This window comes from Pongo abelii, chromosome 4 (genome assembly GCF_028885655.2).
Source record: "Pongo abelii isolate AG06213 chromosome 4, NHGRI_mPonAbe1-v2.0_pri, whole genome shotgun sequence".
Taxonomy (NCBI): domain Eukaryota; kingdom Metazoa; phylum Chordata; class Mammalia; order Primates; family Hominidae; genus Pongo; species Pongo abelii.
Window position 1 is genome coordinate 105,533,578 of NC_071989.2, and position 20,560 is coordinate 105,554,137.

The 20,560-nt window shown below is 36.0% G+C and overlaps 1 long non-coding RNA gene and 1 pseudogene across 1 annotated transcript in view; both read left to right on the top strand.

Annotated features, from left to right (window-relative positions):
* LOC112133515 (uncharacterized) overlaps window positions 1-20,560 on the top strand; it is a 298,342-nt gene that overhangs the window by 66,779 nt on the left and 211,003 nt on the right. The gene's annotated exons all lie outside the window — the stretch shown is intronic.
* On the top strand, window positions 8,690-9,756 carry LOC100440926 (palmitoyltransferase ZDHHC3-like; annotated as a pseudogene).

The following is a 20,560-nucleotide window of genomic DNA, read 5'->3' on the forward strand; positions in this document are numbered from 1 at the left end:
TTAAGAATGATACTATAGTGGGCCAGGCGCGGGTGGCTCACGCCTGTAATCCCAGCACTTTGAGAGGTCGAGGCAGGTGGATCACGAGGTCAGGAGATGGAGAACATCCTGGCTAACACGGTGAAACCCCGTCTCTACTAAAAATACAAAAAATTAGCCGGGTATGGTGGCGGGCGCCTGTAGTCCCAGCTACTCAGGAGGCTGAGGCAGGACAATGGCGTGAACCCGGGAGGCGGAGGTTGCAGTGAGCCGAGATCGTGCCACTGCACTCCAGCCTGGGCGACAGAGTGAGACTCCGTCTCAAACAAAACAAAACAAAACAAACAAACAAACACCAGAATGATACTATAGTCATGTTTGGAATCAAGGTAAGAGCATTACAATGCATTCTTGATGTCTACAGTAGTGGCTCAGCTGTCAGGTTCTTGCCATCACTTACCATATCCTTCTGACTTTAAATTTTTTCCCTCATAAGCATTGAGCTCATTCTCTATTTCTCTGGTCTCCATTCATATTGTAGGGCCCACCATCCATACATCACAATGCTGAAAAATTTTATTTCGTGTAAGTTTTGTTAGTAGTTTTAGTAAAGAGTGGATTCTAAAATTAAATACCAAACACACACACACACGCACACACGGCAGATGAGATACATACACATGCTTCACATATTGCCAAAGTCACTAAGCATTTATTATGGCCATGGTAAAAAAAATATAGAGGGGTTCTGTAGTGTAGCAGTCATCACACTCATCTCACATAGTAAGAAAATATAGTGAAATATTTTTTTGCTATGACAATTGCTGATATATATTAATAGTCAAATTTTATGAACTGAGAAGTGAGGGGAAAAAAGAATCTTCCTTGTATTTCTATTTCTACTAGTTCTGCTTACTCTGTGTTGTCTTGTAGTCACTTAATCTGCCTGATCATCAGTTTTATTATGTATTGGAGGTCACAGTGTTATGTACTTCATAAGGGTTGTGAGAATATTGTGAAAATCATATAATCTATATTGTATATTTATGAGATTCTTTGTGCAGAATAACTCCTCAGAAAATATAAGCTAATTTTAGTTATTGGCATATGGATAATCTGATTAACCATAGATATTTGCCAATTCAGTTAAACTGCGTGCTATTGTCCATCATACTCCTTAGTTACCATTAAGCAATCATCTAGTGTACAGAATAGAAAACACTCTGGGAAGTGGGAGATAGGATTGTAATATGCTATAGAAACAACCCCACTCCCACCACCACCAGAATTACTGCATAAATTATTCACGGTCATACAGCACGCAAGTGGAAGAATTAAGATTCAGCCCCGAGTTGATCTACCTCCACTTTAAACCAGACAATGGATGATACCTCATAATTTTAAAATCTGTTGATTTACATTATCTTATTTGATACTTATAACAACCTCTAAGGTTGGCATTATTAAGCTCATTTCACAGATGTATAAACAGAGGCTCAGAGGAAAAAAAAGATTTATCCCACCTGGCTCAGCTAATTTTAATTAAAATAATAATTCCTAAATTCATAGCTGTAGTGTCACAGATTTTTTAAATCTCCACAGCTAGATGATTTCCTTAGGTGATGCTGTTTCAGATTAAATGCATAACAAAGCATTATGTTTATAAAATCAGGATAATGTATATTTTTTTATTGTTCATCCTTAGAGCAGAAAACTAAGAAATGACAGCATTTATTTAATCTTTGTGGCACAAAACTTTATCTTGAACATTTTGTTATCTGTTTATAGTTTATCTTTGAGAGTTGTAGGATGATGGACATTTTATTTCTAATGGTGATTTAAGTCAACTATCAAACAACAACAACATTGGGATGAACAAATATTCTCATTCCAAAGTGATCTAGTAGAGATAACCTCTTGTGTACAGAGGATGAGAATTCTTCCTCTTTTTAGAGGATGATCATTTCCAGTCATACTTACAATGAAGATTTGTAGTTTTAGGAAATGTTATCATATCCTGTATACTACAGGTGGTAAACATTTAAAGGTCAACATTTCAAAGAAATGTCTAAATTTCCATGCCCAATAGCATTTGCGTATGTTTTCTCATGTCCTTGAATTAGCCATGCATGCAGAAAATGCATGTGCAAACCATATGGCAAGAATTCTATGTCACTTCCAAGAATCTTTTCCTGCAAGAGTCTGGGTTGCACATAAGCAAAACCATAGTTGAAGCCCACAAAGACTTGGAATCACAAAAGCAATGCCTGATTAAGTCCGAGCATTCAATTTATTTTTAGAATAAAAGTGTAGACTCTAAATTTAAAAGTGACTCTTTCAGTTAAAACATTAAGCACAGAAGCAGAACCACTAACTCTTTCGTATTAAAAGGATATCCAAGTGCTCTCCCTCTCCAAAACTGTCTTACCAAATAATAAAACTACATCAGAAACAAAGCAACAGTAGGTCAGTTGACCTACCATTTTCTAATGGAAGTAAGTCAGGAATCATGTTCCACTAGGAAGTGTAGCTCATGGGTCATGTGTTTGATTTTCTTTGCTGGTTACATACTTTCTTCTTTGCCACAGGCTAGCACGCACATTTAGGTTGTCAGCCTGGTTCCTACTGGTATTTGAGTTTATAACTCCTGTGGGTGACTGGGGTGACCGGGCTCATTATCCTCACTCCCTTCTGTCCCCTATGAATTCTACATCTAAATCAGTTTGGCTCAGGTTTCTGTACCCAGAGTAAGTTCATAAAGCCTTTTGCTAGCCTCGATCTTCTACAGACAATATAATGCAGTGTTATATGTGTCCTAAATAACTCACACAATTAATTGAAATAAAGTAACTTTTTCAATTTAATGTTCTGTCATGTTGCCATTGTCTATCCAATTGCATTTCATCAATAAGTTTTATATAAAATATAATAGTTGCTGACATTAAGTATTTAATTATTAGCCATTGTGCTTGAGATTAGCGATGGGGTGAATTTTAAATAGAATATTCAAATAGGTCTCACTGGAAAGTTGATACTGGAGCAGTTAACTTGATGAGGAAATTAGCCACAGCTATTTGGAGAAGGGATGTTTTAGAAAGAACTAACGGCTTAAGATGAAGTCATAAGGGAAAAGCATGCCTGATATAATCAGAGAACAGCAAGAATCCCACTGTGTCTAGAGCAGAGTGAGTGATGAGGAAGAGGAGAGACAAAGAGATGAAGATAGAGAGGTGGTAATAAGTGTGCAGGTGGCAGATTATGTAGATACTTGAAGGATTTTGGTTTTTACTCTAATGGAAATGAAATTATCAAGTTTTAAGTACAGACTAGATATAAATCGTATTATACCACAAAGATACCATTTTAGCTTCTGTGTTGAGAATAGACTATAGTGCAGCAAGGGCAGTACAGGAAGACCAGATAAGAGACTTTTAACAAATAATCCAGATGAACTCTGGCAATCAGGGAGGTAGTAGTGGAGATTGTGAGAAGTGGTCAGATATTGAATATATTTTGAAACTAGAGTCAACAAATTGATGATACATTGAATTTAACATAGGAAAATACGGAGACTTCAAGCTTACACCAGGGTAACTGGCCTAATTAACTGGAAGGTTAGAACTGGCATTAACTGAGATGGGAAAGACAGTGAATAAAATAGCTTTTGGTGGGAGAATTAGAAGATCAGTTTTAGCCATGCTTGGTTTGAAATGTCTTAGATATCCAAGTATGTAAATGGATGAGCTGACAGTTGAATATACAAGTTTGGAGTTTCAGAAAGAAATCCAGGATGGTGATATATATTCTTCATGATTTTTTTTCACATTTTCTTCCATTTTATCTTCCTATGTCTGAATGATTTCCTTAACTATTTCATTCATTAATTCTCTCTTTAGCAATATCTCATCCACACTTGATCAACGTTGAACAATTTTTATTTCAATTACTATATTTTACATTAAGCATTTTTTGTATAGTTTTCACATCTGGCTCTTCTCATTTCAACATTTTTCTATTATTGTTTTGTTGTGTGAATATCTTCATATAGTTGTTTTAGACATGAAATGTATTTATTTTTGATACCCTTTCAGATTGTTCTATTTGCTATAGTCATTTAGTTGCAAATGTTTATTTTATAAAATCCAAGGTTATATGGTTGGTATTAGGCTTTCTCATATCTTTTATAATTTTTTTATGAATTCATCTTCCCTGGTCATTTTCTTCCTTTAAGAGTCTTTGAATGCTGTGGATAATAAAACTATCCCCATTAGTTAATATTGGGCATACTTTTAATTGAGCCACAACCTTTTATTCAGCTTTAGTCCAGTTTTTATGTCAAGTTTATGTCAGTTTATTAATCAAGTCTTTTCTTCATGCACAAAACATGAGTTTAGGTTTTTCCCCATAAGCTGGTAGACTTGAAGTCCTGATCCCTTGAAAGGAATCATGTCTTTACACATCACTTGATTTGCCTCCTAATATGTCTCAGGGTCAGGAAGGAAGCAGAGTTTTCCAGGATTCTTTTCAGGTTTGGTGTAATATTTTCCTTGCTCATTTTTTTTTTTTTTTTTTTGAGACAGAGTCTCACTGTCTTCCAGGCTGGAGTGCAGTGATGCGATCTCTGCTCACTGCAAGCTCCATCTCCTGAGTTCACGCCATTCCCCTGCCTCAGCCTCCCAAGTAGCTGGGGCTACAGGTGCCTGCCAAGACGCCCGGCTAATTTTTTGTATTTTTAGTAGAGACGGAGTTTCACCGTGTTAGCCAGGATGGTCTCTATCTCCTGACCTCGTGATCCACCTGCCTCGGCCTCCCAAAGTGCTGGGATTACAGGCGTGAGCCACCACCATGATTTTTAAAAGAGACTCAGGGAAAGCTCATGTGCTCATTTGCATGGGACTTAAAGCCTCTATCTCAGATCACCCACAGAAGTGAAAGTTCCCCAGTGAATAATATGCCCATGTGTGCCAAAGTTCTTTTTGTTACTAAGACATTGAACATGGAGTATATAATTCATACTTGTTATCTGAGGAAAATACTTAAGGAATAATTACATGAACAAAATAAACCAACAAAATGAACCAGAACAGAATCCTAAAGATAGAATAAGATGAAGAAGAAATTGGTGGCAAATAATAATGTACACTGTAATATAAATAGATCTATATACATTAATATTGATAGGTTACTTGGAAAATAGTAAGAAGATAATAAGTAAGAACTCTTCAAACAGAAGCAATGGGGAAATAGGACTTTCAGAATGGCTCAGTGAGGAGCTTAGCAAATTCTCTCCATGTAATGCAATGATAAAACTAGACAAAACTGTCAAAAACATCAATTTCTGGAAATTGACTAAGGGAATATAACAAATTGGAAGCATTCATTTGAGAAAAACTACTGAAACACGGTAATAACAGTAGGAATCTGTGACATTTTAACATGAGCTTCTCTCATCCTCCTTTTCTTGCCCTCATAGCTCTATCAAAGCATTATTCAGGATAAATCCAGACTTTTTAATTAAATCCCAAGTGTTAAACAAGAATGTGTATGGGTCAGTGATTTGAACTTGATTTGGGCTATAAAATTCTCAACAAATCTCTTCTACTTGTACATCATAACATGCTTAAAAAATGGGAGGTAAAAAACTAATATTCAAAATTAAATACCTATTTTGGTGGTACCAGAGAACTAAGAATAACTATCAAAACTTCTACTGTCTAAAGATAATTTTGGTATGATATTTATTTATAGATGTATAAATTATTGAAAACTAAGGTATCCCTAAAAGAAAAACAATCATATGGAAGGCTCAATCAATTAGCCAGCAATAATTGAATGTTTACTATTTCTCAGCATTAGTTAGGCATGAAAAAGGCTCCAGAAAGCTTTGATACTGTTCCCTAAGTTGTAACTGGGTAATTCTTTTGCTATATTTACCTGGGCTTACTTGAACAGCTGTACCCATCTAAAAAATTGGCTGGGAACTAACTTCAGCTGAGAAAACTGAGATGGCTTTGTGTCTTTCTAAATGTGGTCTTTCATCCTCCAGGTGGTTAGACCAGGCTTCCTCACATAGGGCAGCAATGTTTCAAGAGAGGAAGCCCCAATATGCAAATGCTTGATGTTCCATTGGCAAAAGCAAATCCCATGAGGGAGGAGGTATCACAAGCATGTGGTTACAGGAAGGTGTGATTCACTGGATTCTATTTTGGCAGCAATCTTCCACAGTCCAGCTTCTGGCTCTAGTGATTCACGTCTTTTTCATACACGAAACACACTCATCACCTCTGAAACACTGATGGCTTCATCCAGTCATAGCATCAATTAGGGAGTTTATGATCTAATAAACAGAATCAGGTTTGGATATGGATGAGGTATTTTGGATGGAGCTCTTTTGATATAAATCCTCATTATTTACAAAAACAAGCTATTTGCCCCTCACATACTTAACACACAACAATGAATCAGGTAGCAATGAGAGCAATAGACACTCCCATTCAAAAAAAGAAAGGAAGAGAACATGGCAATCATTGGATCATAGCAACTCTAAATGCCAGACAGGCACAAGCCACACTGAAAGCAGGGAATGTTCCTTGATCAGGGCCTAGTTCTGTTCCTGGGAGCTGGGAGTCATTCTCTAAAGCATTGTCTTCTGTGATTCTTGGCTTTTATCTCTGAGAATCCAGTTCTGGCCTATGAGATGTCTTTTTTTTTTTTTTTTTTCAAATAAGAAATGACCTACATTTGCAGCTGAGTAGCTTTATCAGTCTACTAACCCTCAGTAAATTAGGGGAGACAATGGCTTCTTTTCTTTTCAAACTGTCTCTATCTTTTTCAGTACAAACTGATACATTCTCTTAAAAACTTTGTGATATTTCTGCAAGGCAGATAGAGTTCACTTGATGACCCCCAAAGCCACATTTACAATTATTTTTAAGGCAGACCTCTTTCTTTCCCTTAGACTCCATGTATGGCTGCTGTGGGACAAAGCTTATAAGATTCTAAAGAGCCTTTTGTTCTAGATGAAAGGGTCTACTAGGCACCTCCTTCAATTGTCTTGAGGTCTTAACAAAGGGTATTAGAGCTGTAACACTGATTTGATAATTATTTTAAAGGCATTTCTTTTTATGAGAATTCTCTGCTCTCTGGAGATTATGTGAAATGTTTTGATTTTTCAACTAAGCAACTCTTAGCTTCTTTACATATTCTTTACATTCCCCTTATAAAGTAAAATCCCCCTTTTAGCTCCTCTTTCTCTTTATTCTATCATATACAGCCAAAGAAGAAAATTGACACTTTTAACTCTGCCTAGAATTCTCCTTAGCTAGATCCACAGATTCATTACTGAACCATTAGGCTTATTCTCTATCTCCAAAGACTGCAGAGAACAGTTTGTCATTGCTTCAATACCAAAACATCTTTCTAGCCTCTAATAGCAGGTTCCTCTCAACTCCTCTCAACTCACTGCCCAGTCTCAAAACCAATACCACAAATTTTAGGAGAGTGTTTTAGCAACCATCCAATTCTGGTACCATTTTACAAGTCAATTGTCTATTGCTGACCTAAAGCAACAACAACAAAAAAACACATTATTTCTTGCAATTCCTTGAGTTAGGTGGGTGGCTCCGCAGTGTTATCCTGGGCTCTCTCATGCAGGTTCATTCAGCTAGATGGGCTGTTGGGAGCTCAGCTTGACTGAGACATTTGTGATGGCTGCTTTCCTTTCCATGTGGTCTTTGATCTTCAAGAAGTCTAGAATGGTGGCAGCAATACTCCTTGAGGACAAGCCCCACTATGTACGTGGTTTTCTCATTCTCCTAAGCAAGTCACATAACCAGGAACATGTGGGAGGGCAACATCAGTGATGTGAATGCTGAGAAATATGATTCATTGGAGCCTATTAACATAACAAAGTGCCACCAAATATGTCATCTTTTAACAAATTAATATCAAAATTCTGGGATAGAGATATCTTATAATAGGTGATACAAAATTGAATTTAAATTTTCTCAAAAACTAGGTGCTGTTTCTTGGTGTTACTTACTTCTACAAAGAAATCTTTTTTGCTGTCAAATTCAATATATTTCCTGTCATAAAGTTTGACAAATCTGGTTTAAGATAATAATCCTTGTTTAACATAGACTATTTCCGATACAATACCTTAAAATGGCAAACACATTTCAATTTACTTTTTAGAATGTTTCTTTCTGTTTCCAAATTTCCTTCTCTAATATTGGTACTTACAAGCTCTGTTAAGAGTATCTAACATACCAATCAGGTGATCGATGCACTTCGACTTTGTGCCCTGGATCATGTAAGAAGGAGGACAGTTCTTGTAAAAATTCTCCTAATACATTTAACCCTCATTTTCCTCTTCCGTAGAATGAGGATGATAAGAGTATCTATCTCCTGGGGTTACTGTCAAAGTTAGTGCTTGTAAATGTTTAGCGTAGTGCATAGTTCAGAGTAGATGCTCATTAAATGGAAATTATATTAAGAGTTAGCAGAACGAGGCCTCATGTCTGGCCTAGTCCAGAGAGCAGCAGGCCTCCAGCCTAGGAGCCATGGCCACAGTCCAAGGCCAGGACCCAGGTTGAGGACTTCAAGGGAATGTGGTGGTGGAGGTGACAATGGTAAAGGCAGGAGCCCCATGGGGTCTTGAGATTGGGGAACTGCCTCTTGCATCACAAAGCCAGTAGGGATAGAATAGCTTATGATGCTGGTCCCCGCCCACCGCTTCAGAGACTTTGAGAGGAAAACAGAGTACCCATAGCTGGAGATGCCTGTCTGACCTCCCTACCCTGGTCCTGTGAGAACCATGTGATTTATCCACAAGGGCTGTGGCATTGCCTATGCCATCATCACCTGGTTTCTGGTCCTCTATGCAGAGTTTGTGGTCCTCTTTTTCATGCTGATTCCATCCCGAGACTATGCATACAGCACCATCAATGGAATTATGTTCAACCTGCTGACTTTCTTGGCCCTGGCCTCCCACTGCCAGGCCATGCTGACAGACACCAGAGCAGTGCTTAAATGAAATGCCACTAAATAATTCATCCCGAGTTTACAGATGAAGCCCAGGCATGTGGTGTACTCATGTCCCAGTGCTGCAGGATCAAGCCTGACTGAGCCTACCGCCACAGTGTTTGTAAGAGGTGCATTTGCAGGGTGGAACCCCACTGTCCCTGGGTCAACATCTGCATCGAAGAGAACAACCAGAATTGCTTTGTCCTGTTTATCATGTGCACAGCTCTCATTTCCTTGCCTGCCCTCACTGTGGTGGATTCCACTTCCTGGATTGCTGTGAAGAAGATTGCTCAAATCTCCCAAAGCCTATGAACTGAACAGGGAAGGAATGGCAGATGCCTGTATCTCTCCTCATGAAAAAATGCGGCCCTTTTAAGTCAGTTTGACAGAGTGTAGCTCCTTCTTTCCACCCGCCACGGTGGTCTTCCTCATCCCACTGTGCTTTGAGGGGCTGCTCTTCTTCATTTTCACATCAGTGATGTTTGGGACCCAGGTGCACTCCATCTGCATGGAGGAAATGGCTGTTAGGACAATTGAAAAAGGAAGAGAGAAGATGGGCTAAGAAACCAAAATGGATGAACATGACATTTGTCATGAACAGACATCTGTCTGGCATGACGGTTTTTGGCCACCCCTTCTCTCTAGGCAGATGGAGACTTTTTGCCATGCCAGATCAAGGGAAGCCAGGCCCATACCAGTGTGCAGTCTGAAGGACTCAGATCAGCGGGGCCACTTACATGCAAGCCACACCACAGCACTGCTGTCCCATCTGTTTCCATGAATGTTTAAATCGAAAAAGCAAAAAAACAACTACTCTTAAACCTTTTTTTTTAATGTCTCAAGTAAAATGGCACATCATTGCAGAGGAAAAAAAATAAGTCCCCACATTTTATTTTTTAAAAATCATCCTTTTGAAGTTTTGGGTGACAAAAGCTGCTCTTTCTTTTCCTTTTAAAATCACTTTTCTGGCCTCTGGTTTCCTCTCTGTGGCCTGTCTGGCATGACTAATGTAGAAGGTGCTGTCTCCGGTCTGTGCCCACTTCTACCAACTGAATGAAGCTTAATGCTGCACGTGGATGGAACAGTCTAGACACCTGGCAGGGGATGCATAGGAAAGCCAGGAGGGTCCTGACCTCCCACTGCCCAGGAGGCAGTGGCTGGCAGGCACCCCAGTGAGACTTAAAACTTCACCGAAGATGGATGCTTACCTTTTGAGGCCTGAAAAGGTCAGGGTCAGGGCTGGAGCTTTCAGAAGGGACCCTTGGCGCAACCGCCTCATCCCAAAGGTGGACATGGTTTGCCTCCTAATTAGGAAATCAATTACCTGCCCTGTACTTTATGGGCTTGGGGTATGAAGTATAATTTTTTTTGGAGGTGGGGTGGGGGCGAAGATGAAACAGGTTTTATTTGTATTCTGAATCAGCTTTTATATTCCCTCTGATTATTTGGAAGAGTGTGAAGGAAAGACATTTTTTCCAATTCAAAATGCCTTATACAGTCAAGAGAGGAAAAAAAATTACATAATTTCAGGCAAGCTGTGTTCCTTTGTTACATTTACTTCCTCTCTTACCACTCTATCTCCCTCTTTTCCCCAGCATGATGTCAGTTAAGCAGTGTTAATTCTGAGTGCAACAGGCACCAGTGCCCAACACATACAGCCCTACCATCAACCTATTTTCCTCATTCGATAAATCTCTAAAGTGGATTAACTTTCTGGTATTTAACACCCATAAATGTGTATGTGCTGGTGTGTTATCTGTATTTTAACCTTTGAGGCTGTTATCCTGGCATGGAGCTGACCATGATGCTGGGGTGACATCATAGCTCTCAACCTTTCTAAGTTGACAGATGGCCATCCCTTTGGCTGGAATTGGCAGATACATCTAAGCCTATGGCACTGGACAGAATAGGTTTTCCATTTGGAAGGCACTTTCTGCGTGTCTCCTTTGAGGGAGGTGGTGATGGTTGGGAGGGGTGAGGAGGTAGGGAGTGCCCTCCAAGTGCAAAAAGAACAAATCTGATTACTGACCAACTGGGAATTCTTACACATTGATTTTTTTTAAGTGATTGCCACAACTCCCCGTTTTTAGCTTTTGCTGGGGGATGGGTGGTGGATAAGTTTTATTCAATCCTGTCCTGAGTGGGGAGAAAGTTAATCTAGCCATGCGGTTTTTCAGAAAAGTAAGTGGAACATGCTGCCTCTTTTCAGTTGTCAGTGCTTCCACATGGAAACAAAATGCAATAAAATTTTCCCAAAAAATAAAAGTTAGCATAAAGAGAATGTAATACTGACTGGTAAATACCAACTTTTAGTCTAGAGGAGAGTTGCAAGGGCTTTAGTTGGCTTCTTAAAAGTGGTAGCATTTGATTGAGGTCTTAAATGAACTCCGCAATATAAAGAACATGAAGAAGTCAAAGTCAAGATGTTGATTTTTGATTGAGTCAAGATATATGGTCTTAAATTGGATAGTTTCCTGACATTTGAAAATCTTTTACTATATATGAACTGTTGCTGTTGTGGCACTAATGGAAAATTCATGGATATAGTAGACATTTATCAATTTTCCTGGCCAGCATGAGTTCACATTTCTGCTGTTATTGACATCATGTATTACTTAAAGTACTATTTCTCTCTTGATCTAGTCTTTATTAGCATTGTCAGTCAAGGCTGAGGATGTTTTCCAAGCTTGGTCAACCTGAATACCTGAGTCAATCTCTTTTTCTTCCCTCCTCTCTGCAGGCCTTCTCTCTCTCTCTGTCTCTCTCACTCACTCTCTATTCATTTCTTCTCTTATTTCTTGTCTAAAATTTGATTTTGATTATAGTGAGAAAGAATAGATAATAGTTTGCTTGTTTTTGAACTTTACATAAGTTTAGGAGCAGCAAGAAAATTATTTTCACAGTCATAAATGAGTGGATTCTGATTAGGAAAGGACACATTAAAGGCCTACATACTGCTGATAAATGTTCTGTTTATCTGAGCAGCTGTTATATGGTATTTGCTTCATAATAATTTGTTAAATTATATATTTATGACATGCCTATTTTGCATATATATTTCATGTCATCCTTTTAACATAGGATTGTAACTCCATTTGTTTTTTTCCCGATAACAGCATTTTGAAGAAACTATTCATCACTTTCTGTAATGTAGATCCTGGAAGAGTTCTCCAGAACCTTTTTGGTTTTTCTTCTAAGATCTGTCCTTCTGATTTCCTTAGGTTTGATCATCACATCTATTCTAGTTAATTCATTTTATGTGGTCTCATTTACTCTAAGTGAATTTCTGTTACTTGCAATCTAAAAACTCTAAGTGATTGAATGGACGAGAAAAACTGAGTAAAATAATTTGTCTTAACAAACAGCAAATATTTTCCATTGCCAGAAGGGTTTTAAGTTGTGGAAGTCCACGTGAAATTCAGAAGGAGTCAGCTGAAAATTTTAACTTCTAAAACATTTTCTCTAACTTCCCTCACTACAGTGTAGAACTAATTACTTCCTCATCTATGTCTTCAGAGAGCTTGAATTCTTTTAGGACTGTGGGCTGCATGAAGATATAGAGGAGAGATTATAATTTTTACAATCACAGATAAGAATGTACTTACATTATATTATTTAATTACCTGTATTTTCTTCTTCCTAGATTGATGCCTCTTTGAGGGCAAGAAGCCTCAACTCATACTTATTTTTGAATATGTAAAAGGTATTTCAGTGTTTGGCGCTACTAGCAGATCAATAAGTATATTTTAAATTGATTTGTTGAATTGATATGTTTCCCAGAGTTTCTTGTGAGAGATCAATAGATGCTCAGGATGTTTGCTTTGTAAATATTTGTAGAAACAATTCAGTAATAGGTTTTGTAGCCACCCAAGAAATAGTTTATAGCTGATTGATATATTTTTAAATAGTGCAATTAAAATTAGGAGGGTTTGCATGGCTGAGGTTTCATAATTTATGCCCATATTCTCTTTTAGCACTTTCATTTTTACTTCTGACATAGAATAAAAACTCAACAAGGATAGCTATGATAAACCAATATTACAAACTCCTTTACATAAGTTTGGAGCCAGTAGGTCAATATTAACCACCTTAATATTGCATGGCAATAGGTTGCATGGCAAAGTACTGAGATCTGAAACTCTCAAACATTCTGTTCTTGGCCAAATAGAGTTTTTTTATTACCTATGTCAATGTTGTTATTAATATCCTAATTGCAACTAACCTATAACCCTAGGGTTTCTAAGGAAATCTGTGTCTATGAAATTACTTTGGGCTTGGCTTTGTGAGGGTTGTTAGCAGATGACAAAGTAAGCTTTTCATTCCTCTTATTATGTGTATCTACTTTGGTTGCCTAGTGCTCTTTAATGAGTTTGAAAGCAAAATAAAATATTTTTGAGGATCCCTTATGTTTTTCAGGTAGAATTCAATGTCTAATCATGCTTGTCCTAATTTAATTAACACAGTTAGAACATTAAGTTAATGAGGTTAAACCCATGAGTTCTATTGCCAATTACAATGGACTAGGCAGGAAATCCAGAAAAAAATCAATACTTTAATAGCAAAATACCAGACTTAAAGAAAAATAACACTTAAGTTGGAATTTTATTTCTTCCATGAATTTTCATGTAATCTTGGGCATGTTAATTAACCTTTTGAGGTTAGAGAGTAAAAATCAATTAGTATTGTCCCAGCACAGTGGCTCATGTCTGTAATCCCAGCACTTTCGGAGGCCCAGGTGGGAGGGTCACTGGACCCCAGGAGTTGAAGTCCAGTCTGGGCAACATAGCAAGACCCTGTCTTTTAAAAATCCTTTTTAAGTTAGGTGGGCATGGTGGCTTGTGCCTGTAGTCCCAGCTACTTGGGAGGCTGAGGTGGAAGCACTGCTTGAACACAGGCGGATAGAGGCTGCAGTGAACTGTGATCATGCCACTGCACTCCAGCCTGGGTGACAGAGCAAGAACCTGTCTCAAATAAATATTAAATTAAATTAAATTAAAAATATGGTTACTGCATCTGAATTCTTAGATATGTTGAGAAAATCAACTAATAATGTGTATAAAATTAATTTTTAAACTATAAAAAATAATGAACTCATTTAGTGTAAGTTTTATTATCATTATTGGGACATAGATGGAATATTTGGATAGATTATCATAAAATGTGTCACTATTATTATAAAAATCTCTGCATACTATAGTCTATCTGCCCATTTTATTCATGAATGATAAAACATTCCTAATTTAGTATAAAATTTACTGAGAACTTCCAGAATTTTGAATAAGCAATACTTCTAAATATAGTATCCTATGTATATTATTTATGATCAAGTAGAATACGGCAATCAAACAAGCTCAGAGCCTATTGTTGAATCTAGGCTTAGAGAAATGAATAACAAGTGGGTTTTGTGGCTTATAACTTTGGGCTTTGAGGAAAATATATATACCATCTTTTTAATATCTTGATGTTGATCCACCAACATATTTTATTATATTTTTGGAGGAATTTTAATGCAACAGTGAAGTACAAATAATATGACAAGGACATATATTCTAATTATGTATACACAGCTGCTATTGTCAATTTTTGAAATTATTACAAGTCAAACACCACCTAGACCAAGAAATACAACTGCTTGCGACCCCAGAAGCCCCTTTATAATTTCCATTCCATTCTAGATAGTTACAGGATAACTATGTAACTAGATAGTTACATAAAAGCGATCTAGTTTTTATGAGGAGGTATAGAAAGATTCCAAAACTTACCATAGTTGCTGCTGCCATCTTTCCAGATAGCTATTGTCATCTTCTCCACTAGTCTTTTTTTTCTTTCCTTTCAAAATGAAGCATTGTAGATGTAGCCAATGTCTCATTTTTAATTTACATTTTTTGTTTCATTTCCCTTTCCCTTCTTCCCAGGAAAAACCATCATTTTCAATATTTTTAGTTGTAAAAGTACAGTTAGATAATGTAAAGTGTTGCTATACTTGAGCATTTTAAATTGTATGTAATTGGTATATGATACATATGGTTCTGTATTTTGCTTTATTAACTTAAAAATTAGCTTTTGAGATCTAAATTCTCTTTTACAATGTTTAGTATTCCTTCAAATGAAACCTAAGATTTTCTTTGTCTATTCCCCTACTGCACCATGACAAACAATGCTGTGGTTAATATTCTCATACTTGTCCTCTTGTGCACATACATAAGAATTTAATGTAAGTACTTAAAAATGGAACTGTCGGGTTTGCTTTATGCAATGGTCAATTAATAATTGCTCCAGCATGACTGTACCAATTTATACTCCTATCAGCAGTTCAAAAGTGTCCGTTACTTTATATCCTCACCAAGTGATATTATTCAGCTTTCAAATTTTTGCCAAACTAGGGGATAAAACTTATAGTATTAATTTTAAAATTTTCATTCCTCTGGTTTTTCGTGAGACCAAAATTCTCTTTAAAAAGTCTTCTAGAATATCTACGTTTAAAACAAGAGACAAAAGAATTTTGCTCATGGGACCAAAATTTTCTTTAAAAAATCCTCTAGGCCAGGCGTGGCGTCTCACACCTGTAGTCCCAGCACTTTGGGAGGCCGAGATGGGCGGATCACGAAGTCAGGAGATTGAGACCAGCCTGGCCAACATGGTGAAACTCCATCTCATTAAAACTACAAAAATTAGCGGGACGTGGTGGCACATGACTGTAATGCCAACTACTCGGGTGGCTGAGGCAGGAGAATCGCTTGAACCAGGGAGTCGGAGGTTGTGGTGAGCCAAGATGGCGCCACTGCACTCCAGCCTGGCGACAGAGTGACTTTCCGTCTCAAAAAACAATCAAAAAAACAAACCCCACAGTGTTTTGTGTACATATGCACAGTGTTTCTTAATTTGGTCACTCAGCATTCTGTTATTATCTATTCAAATTGCAATGGTATATGGTTCCGTTGCTTCTAAATTATGTACACAATATTCCAGGGAATGATTCCACCACATTTGCTTATAAATTAGCAGAGATGGAAACCAGGATTTTTTTTTCCCCAATTCCCAGGTAGGTCAATTCTACAGTGATAATCCAATACTCCAATATTCGGACCATCCAGATCTGCTTCTATTGTTGCATTTTTCTCTTGATTAGGGGTCCCATTGTCTTGTCACTTTGCATTTCTAGTAAATTTTTATTGCATACTTAACATGGTATGTAAAAGAACATCAGAGACTTTGGATGGTGTTTCTTCCTTCCAGGGGAAAGAGGGCTTATCTAGTTACTCTGTTTTTTGTTTCTTTGTTTGTTTTTGTTTTGTTTTGCTTTGTTTTTGTTTTTGTTTTTATTTGAGACAGAGTCTCACTCTGTCACCCAGGCTGGAGTGCAGTGGCACGATCTTGGTTCACTGCAAACTCCGCCTCCCGGGTTCAAGCAATTCTCCTGTCTCAGCCTCCCGAGTAGCTGGGACTACAGTCACATGCCCCCATGCCTGGCTGATTTTTGTATTTTTAGTAGAGACAGAGTTTCACCATGTTGGTCAGGCTTGTCTCAAACTCCTGACCTCAGATGGTCCACCGCCTTAGTCTCCCAAATTGCTGGGATTACAGGCGTGAGCCACTGCACCTGGCCTAGTTACTCTGTTTTTATGAGGAGATATTGAAATACTTAAAAATCTGCCATCATTGCTGCTGCCATCTTTTCAGATAGCTATTATCATCTTGTCACCTTCTCCGTTTGCCTTTTTTTCTTTCTGTTTATCTTTCTTTCTTTTCCGTTTATTCTGTCTGTTAGCCAGACAGGATAAGGGGCTGGTTACCTTAATTCAAAAAGTGCTTTAGATGAGTCAGAGCTGGGTTGTAGTTTAGAGAAACTCAGCACATCTCTGGTTTGTAGAAAGCACCAAGAGACTGGTAAGACTCTGCCTCTATGGTTCTGAAAGACTGCAAGATTCAATTATTTTATTTACAGGTTTTGAAATCAGCCTGTTAGCCTCCTACTCCATACAGCATCAATATCTGCAAATATCTACAGGATACTAACTCAGTGTTGAAAATAGGGCCTCCCTCTTTAATAGGTTTTGTGTCCTAATTACCATGAAACTGTGAAAGATGTAATGATCTCTTTTAGAAGTTTCTGATCCACATTCCTAGTCTCCTTTAACATCCCAAACCCCTGCAAATACCCTGTGGGGAAAACAGACATAAATCTGGGGTTCTTCTAGATTCTAATGTATCATCCTAAGCCAAATAATATCAAAAGCTTTGGTGATTTTTTTTTTCCCTAATAAAGCCGCTCTGTCCTCAGTCTACATCCAGATTCACAAATGCCTTAGAGAAGAAAATGAGCTAATCTGAGAAAGGAATTTTCTTTGTTGCTTCTGCAGCAATCCGATTTTTTCCAAATATTTTTTAAAATTTATTTTTATTATTTCTGGTTATTGCAGCAGTGGTATTTACTTCTCATGGCCTTTCTTATAAGAAAACAGAAATCCCTTGCCATTTTCCCAATGCAAATACACTCTCCTATGTGTCATCAGCCTGTTTATTGGGTAGAAATTCTTAATTAGATTCATCAAAATTTTATCTTTTGGTTTATACTTTTGTAGTTTTGTTTAAGAAAACCATTTCTTCTACACATTTCAGGGTTTTATTTATTTTTATTTTACATTAAGGTTTTTAACCAGAGTTCACCATTGTAAATGATATTATGAGTTCAGTTTTACTTTTCTTGATATAGTATTCCAGTTTGTCCAACATAATTATAAAATAGTCTATATTCACTCTATTGATTTGTAGGAATACTTTTATCCAATGCTAAATACCCACACATACATAGATCTATTCAAGACTTTATATTTGGTTCCATTGATTTATTGATCTATACTTTTATTCGTACTATATGGTTTTAATACTACTGTTTCAATTTGTGTTATATCTAGTCTCTTTTTTCCTACTTTTTTTCAGAATTTATCCTTAGATATTCATGAAGGTTTATACTTTCATAGAAATTTTATAATAAACCTATTAAATTATTTTACAAGACAATTAGAATTATGACTGGAGTAGTTGTATTAATTAATTTGGGGAAAATTCAATTTTTATAATAGTTATTTTTATCCAACACCACAGATTCTCTCCATTGACCTTCCTTTATACCCTTTAGAAAGATTTTAGTATTTTTTACATTGAGATTATCGCTACTTTTAGTGATTGTTACTATTACAATTCTTAGATTCTGTTACTACTAATAAAATGCTAGTTGTATTTTTTTATTATATTTTGTTACTGGTTATTTTTGATGTAGAGGAATTCAATTCATTTTTTTTTTTTTTTTTTTTTTTGAGATGGAATCTCGCTCTGTCGCCCAGGCTGGAGTGCAGTGGCGTGATCTCCACTCACTGCAAGCTCCACCTCCCATGTTCGCGCCATTCTCCTGCCTCAGCCTCCCGAGTAGCTGGGACTACAGGTGCCCGCCACCATGCCTGGCTAATTTTTTTGTATTTTTACTACAGACAGGGTTTCACTGTGTTAGTCAGGATGGTCTCGATTTCCTGACCTCGTGATCCACCCACCTCGGCCTCCCGAAGTGCTGGGATTACAGGCGAGAGCCACCGCTCCCGGCCTTCAATTCATATTTTAATATTTATTTTGATTTCAACAAACATGCAAAAATTTCTTATTTTTACTAATGATATTTCTATTTATTCTGCTGATTTTTCTATGTATATGAATTCCTTATACATCTTATTTATTTTAATATACATTTCAAACTCTGAAAAATAATACAGGTGATAGTGGATACCCTTGCTAATTTTTAATCATACAGGGCTTTCATATACATCTTCTTAATTAAGTATACATTTTACTGTGCTTCTTGAGATTATAGTATTTTTCGAATTGAGGAGGTTCTCTTTTATTCCTAGTTTGCTGATTTTTTGTCCTAAATAAGTGTTGAACTTAGTTGCTTTTTTGTGTGTCTATTGAGATAATGATATAATTTTTATCTTTGAGTCTATTAATGTGATGAATACCATTAATAAATCTTCTGATGTTGGTTCACAAACTGAGCATGATTTATTGTTTCTAAATGCATTTATTTTAGAATTCTTCCATCTGTATTTAGTGAAATAGTCCTAAAATTGCTTTTGTGTGTTGTCTTTATCTGGTTTTGGATAATTGCACTAGCTTCATTACATCAGCTTGGAATTGTTTATCTTTCAGTATATTCTGGAACAACTTTTATTAGATAGGAATTGGCTATCCATTGAATGATTCATAACATCAATAACAACAACAGCAAATATTTATTTGCGTCTTTCTTCTACTGGGTTTATATATATAAATATATATTTATATATACTTATATATATTTTATTTTTTATATTTGTATATATTTATATATTTATAAATATTTAATATATATAAATATTATATAAAATATAATATATTTATAAATATATTAAATTATATATTTATAAATATATTAAATTATATATTTATAAGTATATATAAATACATATATAAATATATATTTATATATAAAATATTTATTTGCATCTTTCCTCTACTGGGTTTATATATATATAAATATATATATTTATTTGCATCTTTCTTCTACTGGGTTTATATATATATGGTGTGTATATATATATATGGGTTTATATATATATATGGTGTATATATATATAAATTTGTTTCTTTCAACAATATACTGTGGTAGGTACTATTATTATTCCCATTTTACCATTTAACAGATGAGAAAATTCAAGTACAAAAGGTTAAATAATTTACCTTTTGAGATTTTTAACCTGGGGTGTATGAACAGAGGTTTCCATGGATAGAATTAGGGTATCCAAAAATTTGAATCAGTTAAGGGCACATGTTTATTTCCACTAACTTGAAACTGAATTGTAGCAATTTCCCTAATTATAAATGTAGTCAACAAACCACAGTAATATTAACAGTATCTGTTACTTCTTTAACAATAAAATTTTGAGATATATTTCAAAATAACTTTGGCGCTCATCACCTTTTCAAAATTATGATAGATATCAGAGTTACTTATAGATCTTATTTACCATATTAATAAGAAGCAAGATGTGCATTTATTTTTATTATATACTTAATATTTAATAACCATATTTCACTATTATTATCACACTACTGCATAAACTGAGGACTACTTACATTTATTTGATGCATGTATGAGATGCAGTTCATATGTTTCACCATAAAACAGGTTGAAATTACCAACATCAGATCAAGTTAATTATTAGCTATTTGAATGATAGCATAGGTATAGAACTCACTGGTAAATGATCAAAAACTAGGCTTTTGAATATTTTCATATGTTAAAAATTTCTGATATATTTAAATTCTATTTCTTCTTGAGCCAATTTTGGCATGATATCTTGCTAAAATTAATCAATGTAATCCAAATTTCCTAATTTGCACTTAAATACCTATTTATAATTTTATTTCAATACACTTTTACATCTCTGCTGTATCTGTGGTTATTTATTCGTCTTTTGGTCTTTTAAAATTTTTTACTTTGTTACTGTTTAAATTTTTGATGATAAAA